This window comes from Lagopus leucura, unplaced genomic scaffold, assembly GCF_019238085.1.
Source record: "Lagopus leucura isolate 7727_CA_CO unplaced genomic scaffold, USGS_WTPT01 Super-Scaffold_100002, whole genome shotgun sequence".
NCBI classification, from domain to species: domain Eukaryota; kingdom Metazoa; phylum Chordata; class Aves; order Galliformes; family Phasianidae; genus Lagopus; species Lagopus leucura.
In genome coordinates, this window is record NW_024962263.1 from 5,670,104 (window position 1) to 5,677,000 (window position 6,897).

Here is a 6,897-nt window from a genome sequence, read left to right on the forward strand (position 1 = left end):
TATTTAATCAAGGAGGAACACCAACTTTATTCTCTTGAAAAGCTGGAAACCAGGGTTTGCACTTAAAACTGTGTGGGGGTCAACTACAAGCAGAGAAATCATTCACTGTCTAGCAGATGAATGCAATAAAACTGTAAACTTTCATAATTTGCAAAAGAAAAAGAGGCTAAACTAATTGAATAAATTATTTCCCGTGAATCATTCACTTTGCTCTAATTAACAGGAGCTTGTGTACTCTGCTCCTTCTGCAGTATCTCCATGGCTGCCCCTAAGGGTCAGAGTCTCTGAGAAATCCATCATTTTACTTTCAAATGTGTTTTCATTAAGTTATAAATAGGAATAACAACAAAAGAGGAAGTCTGAGGAAGAAAGGAAGAGAAATTATCAAGGGGACTTAGTAGCAGTTGATCTTCAATTAGGGATGGCATTCCAGTTCTTCATGGAAATATTTGAACTCTTGCCCACACCACCTGGATGAAAAACTTTCCACAAAAAACTCCTCTCTTCCTAGGTGCCACAGTTCCCCTAATAATCCTCTCCTGGACCCTATAACCCCCAAACTGGCCTGCCCACCCACATCTCCCAGCAGACATTATTAGTTTGTTCCTAGAACAGTTTCCAAGGAATTAGAGGGCAAGCATAGATTAGCATAGGATGGGAGAATAGGGAAACATCAGCTCCCTCATGGTCCCCAGTAGATAAGTGTGTATTTAGGCTGCACATAACAGTCATTGCAGTGCAGAACCTTCCCTGGTCCCACTTCCAGTTATGTTAGAGAAGCATCTGTGTCAATATCATAACTGTAGAGGATTTACTGCATGGTCTTTTATTTGCTTTCTTAAACAATCATGCCCATTATAGGAATCATTGTCTACCAGCAAAGCAAACTGGTAGCCAGTCCAAAGGATCACAGTGAAGAAGTAGGAAGCCCAGCTCTTCCTGGAGATGAGAAATTGCCACCTCAAACCAAAACCAGGTCTCCTGCAAAGGACTCATTGGTGGGTATGGAGAATGGGGAAGAGAGGAGGGTGAGTAGAGGGGCTGGCTGAAACCATCGCTCTTCAGCCAGGAAAAGGAAGAAACCTCAAAGAGTTCAAACAAGGTCATGGATTTCAGGGAACATTTTTCTCCAACTTCAATTCAGTAAACACTGGGGAATCTTTACTGCATGCTTTAACATTTCTTTTTCTGGACATATTAATGACTTCCAACACATTTAGTGTTTAGCCCAAGGGTCCTAACCCACATCAGAGCCCCACAGCACAGAATGATTTCACCCTGAAGTACTTATACAGTAATTTGGCAAGCCAGAGTGCAGGCAGAAAGAAACGCTGTGACACAGAGGAGTGCAGTTCAATGGGTCAGAGCTGTGACCAGAAATGAGAACCCATCTCCTGGCACTGCACGAGATGGCCTCCTCCACCAGCTGGTCAGTACTAAACATCACAGCATCCTGCCTGCTATCCACCTCAGGGAACAGCTGGGAGGTCGTGTGCTTCAATGACTGGCTGCAGCTACACAGTGAGATTTCAGGATCGTGGCTTTGTGCTGTTCACCAGCATGCCAGGATTTCTTTTCTGTTGGCCTGACAAGGAAGAAGTCTTAGGGGAGGTTTTTAAAAGTTCACACAGAAAGATCATTCCCTATTACAAAAGGACCCTGGGAACAAGGCGAATATTACACTGACTGGAGAGAAGCAAAATTAAGGCAAAGTCATTTCTCTGGAAAAATAACAGGGAATACGTTCCTGGAAAAAGCTCTTCCTGCTCTTGAGAAGCAGTAATCAAAGCGGTCAAAATAACTAATATTAAAGTACCCGTGTAAGAAGAAGTGTAGAATCCAGTTATAAACACAGATTGCATAATAAAAACATTTTCTGACAAAAGGCAAAATTATGGTTACAGGATTCAGAACTGCTATCCAGAGGGTATGCACAATTACCTCTTGTCTAGGCAAGCTATTGGAGGAATACATTAGCAACAGAGCAATTATAGATAGGCTGATTTGTTTCCTGGCCTATTTTGTTTACTATGGTAAACACATCTTGTATTCATAGAGACATGAGAGGCGAGCTGGGCCATATGTCTTGTAATAAACGTGAAAGCATGCAGGCAAAGTAGGAGCAAGTTTGCTAAATCAGCTCTCCCCTGGCTATGGTTTGCATTGCTCTGAGTTCATTTTAAATCGTAACCCCTCACATTCAGCGCTGCACAAACACGCAAGATGGCCTCCAGTTAAAATGTGTGTTTCTGTTTTAAAATGTATTTTATTTAAACAAAGAATGCAGAGTGACTCAGTGGTGTACCCCAAATTTCTTCATTTCTAAGGGGTTCAAATCACTAAGGTGGGTGTACACACTTGCAGAGTTAAAAAAACATAATATGGAGGAAACAAAGAAAGAAAGAAAGAAAGAAACAGGAAAGCTTTGGCCAGATTCCCAAATTGAGGCCTCTGCATTCTAAATAAGTTAAAAATGCATTTCCTTTTGCTTAGACAGCTTCCTGTATTCTCAGGTCTTCAATTTCTTTCAGGCTGGTCAGTACTGATGTTGAAATCCATGTTGTGTAGGATACCATAGCAGGTATTGCTCTGCCTGACTCAAGGGACGCAGGAGAGTCTTGCATCATTTCTGTCAAAGGGCACTGCTTTACATAAATGTTTTTCCTTGAAAGCTGAAGTGGAAGCTGCAAAGATCAAAATGAAGGAGTGTGTAGAAATGCCTCAACTCACATTACAAATAACACTCTATAGGCTGTTACTTAAGATGAAGTGTTCAAGAGGGAGGGGATCTGAGTTTCTGAAGAGCCAGGCTTAGTGGTCCTTGATTACTGTAAATCATACAGCTACGCTCCAACTATTTCTTCAAGCTGCATGAAGGTGCACTGAAGATCAGATGCAAGCCTGATTTAAGACATTTTTCAAACAGCTAACTGGATAGCCAACTAAAACTCCCAAATACAAAGTTTTAAATAAGAACACATTTTTTTCATACTGCATTTGCATTTCTTGGTGCAATGTATATCAGACTGACCTGTTCTCTATAATGCCCATAATCTCCTCTGCTCAAAAGGTAATAATCTGCTATGGGGGATTGATTTTATTCACAGAAATTTTATTTCTTCTTTCTCTGTCGTAGAAGTAAATGAAAGTAATGAAAATATTTCCAGTTCACATTTGGATTTGGAGAGCACAAGCTGTTTGCACAGTAAAGTGGCTTGCCATACAATTTACTAGTAAGAACTGAGTTTGATACAGTAAATGCTCTAGAGACCCAAGATATTTTTAATACCTGTATAACATTATACCACGTGCATAAGTGCTTTCCTCATTGGGAACAACCTAAAGTTATTTAAGTACTTTCTTCAATACTAATCTAAATGCATAATGCAAAAATAACAACATCCATTATGCTAATGCTCTTCCTAACTTACAAAAAAAATGTTTTGGTGCCTGCTTCTTCTCAGCTACAGAACAACCACTTTCATCTAGAGTACTGTTTATCATCTTCCTTTTAGAGCCAAAATATCTTTCTGGGACTGGTAGTTAAAACCATGTTAAAAGGCTTTTGTGGTTGTCCACAACATTTCATGCTTTCTCTTAACACCCAGAGAGATGAAACTCGACTTGCTCAAAGCAGATGATTTAGAAGACATTCAAGTTGGAACTCCCATGACTGTACTAGCATGCTCCTTACTTTTTAATCTCATCAGCTTGTTGAAAGTGTGGCTTTCATTATCATGCCTTTGACTTGTGTGATTTTGCACTCAGGTATATAGTATTTCCAATGCCGGCCACATTTTAAGAAAAAAATCTTACCACATTATTAAGAAAGTCTGGAAGAGATTTTTTTCAGATTTAAATAATGGAATTTTTCATCTGAACTTCATAGACTGAGGCCAGGGGCAAATCCACCCCTCCCACCTGGAATGATGCAGAATGCTCAATGTTTTTTTGTCTCCTTCGTGATCCCGATCCTTGCTGCATCTAAATGTCTACTTGGCCTGTGGTGTCTTCGGCACCAGGAACTAGATGAGACATTACTTAACACACACACCAAAAAAATTGATTTGTAAGGAAAACATATTTTGAGGCACAACAATCTATCTTCATGAAAAAAAACCAAACATGCTAAACTTACTATATTTGAGTTGTGGAAGACGTGGTCCATATTCCTTGCTGTGTATTTGCCAGTTCTAGACTGCATGTGATGGAGACCATCACATTTCTGGTCAGCAAGAAGCTCATTTCACCAGTAATCATGCAGCTTGCATGGCTTGGGTTGGAAGGGATCTTAAAGATCACCTGTTTCCAACGTCTGGGCCATGGGAAGGGCTGCCAGCCACAATCAGGTTGCCCAGGGCCCAACCTGTCCTTGAACACCTCCAGATATAAGGCATCCACAGTTTCTCTGATCCTTACTACTTTGTGAGTAAAGAATCTCCTCCCAGTATCTATTTTAAATCTTTAAAACCATTCCCCCTTGTCCTTTCACTTGTTACACTACATGAAAAGGCAGCCTCAATCCTGTTTATAGGTTCCCTTTCAGTACTGGAAGGCTGCAATGAAGTCTCCCTGGAGTCTTCTCCAGCCCAGCTGCCTCAACCTTTTTCTCAGAGGCGAGGGTGCTCCAGCTCTCTGATCATCTTTGTGGCCTTCCTCTGGACCCATTCCAAGAGCTCCGCACCATCCAGGTCTGGATGCAGTACTGCAGATGGGGCTTATCAAGAGTAGAATAGGGAGGGACAACCTCCTCACAAGCCCTCCTGGCCACCCCTCTTTAATGCAGCCCAAAATATATTTGACCTTCCAGGCTACAAGCACACACTGCTGGCTCACATGAAGCTTTCTGTTGACTAGAAACCCCTTCTCCACAGAACTCCTCTCAATTAGTTGTTTTCCCAATCTGTACACATACCTGAGAATGCCCTTACTAAAGAGCAACACCTTGCACCTTACTGAACCTCCTTAGGTTCCTGTGAGCCCACTCCTCAAGCCTGTCCAGATACATCTAGATAGCATCCTTTCCTTCCGTTGTATCAAATACAGCACTCACCTTGGTATCATCAGCAAATTCACTGAGGGTACACTCAGCTGTCTGTGTCCTTGAGAAATATTCTGAAGTCCTGAGACCAGTCCTGAGACTGACCCACTCATGGCTGGCTTCCACCTGGTCACAGAGCCACTGACCACAGCCCTCTGTCTATGACCATCCAACCTTTTGTCCACTGCGTAGCTCAGCCTTCAAACCTGTATCTCTCCAATTCAGAGATAAAGATGTGGTGTGGGACCATGCATAAGTCCAGGTGGACAACATCAGTTGCCCTTCCTTCATCCACTGACGCCATCGTTCCAATGTAGAAGGCCATCAGACTGATCACACAATCAGCTCTAAGTGAAGCCATGCTGGCTGTCTCACATTACCACCTCAACTCAGCACCCAGGAGGATCTGCTCCATGACCTTTCCAGGCACAGACATGAAGCTTACCATCCTGTAGTTCCCCAGATCTTCCTTTCTCCCCTTCTGAAAATGAGAATGATGTTTCTCCTTATGCAGTCACCAGGGACTTCACCTGACAGCCATGACTTTTCAAATATGATGGAGAACAGCTTGACAACCACACCAGTCAATTCCTTCAGGGCTTCTTCTGACTAATGTGTCTGTAAAATTCCTTCTTGTTATTATTCACATCCCTTGCCAAGTTCAGTTCCATTTGAACCTTGGCTTTCCTGATATTCCTTTTTTCAGGTGTTTTTGTTTGCCCTCCCATATCTGGTGCCCCTGGGCACAATATGCTGATCCTATCACCTCCCTGCTAACAGCAGCCTCCCCCATCTCAATTCACTAATCCTACCAAACTGTTGCCTTAGTTGGAACCTGAATGAGAAACCGCTGGAAATATTGAAGAGCAATAACAGAAGTGTTGCCTTAAGACAGCTCCACTTGCTGCAGTCAGCAAGCGGGAGGATTCTAAAGTACTACAAACTGCTGCAAACCAAGGTATCTCTGGCAGCACAAGCAGCAGACAGACAGCACTCAGAGCCACCCAGGGAGAGACAGGCCAAAAGATGCAGCTTTTTGCAGTGCCAGTTGTATCGAGTCAGCAGAGTTCAGTAACAGCCTTATTTTCCACGTCAGTGAAGATGCTTGGAGAAAATGCACTAAAACTAAATTCCCTGGTTTGACTTCTATACACAATTGGGCACAATTGGAACAAAAAAGTTGCCAGACTTCAGTGAATAAGGAGTTATATGAAGTTTTGCACAGAAATTAGACTCCCCCTTGTCCATGTTTCTAGCCATGTTTTTGAATCACACCATCAACCATTTCCAGCAACAGTAGTTATACAGCATAAGCAATAAATCAAATGAAATCACCCGTTCATTCCTCAGGTTGCCTTCTTTTTTCCTCCTCCCCAGCTGAGCAACTAGAACAGTAGTAATACTGTATCTGCCAGTTTATGTCTTGACAAAATATTTGGAATAAAATGCCAAAATACAGAGCTGTGTCTTAAAGCATCAAGGGGCAATGGAAAGATCCTGAAAAGTTAATTCCCACCATTAGGAATGCAGTCAGTAGGTAGCTGGCATACAGTGCTCACAGCTGTCTTACTGCTTGGGAACAAAACAGTATACCAAATACAGGAGGCATTTGTAGTTGTAAAACTAAAACCGAACAGTGCTGCCCTTGATGCAGCATGCATTCCAATTAAGCAAAATAGCTGTATGTATGTTCATATAGGTGACTTGATATGACATGAGGAAGTACTGCTCTTTAAGACCCAAAGCATGTATTTAAACTGAATAAGGTGTGGAAACATAGATACAACAGAAACCACAGCTACCATTCCATGCCTTGAACAAAGCTGAACCAAAGGGGCTTTTGGTCAAACCCATGG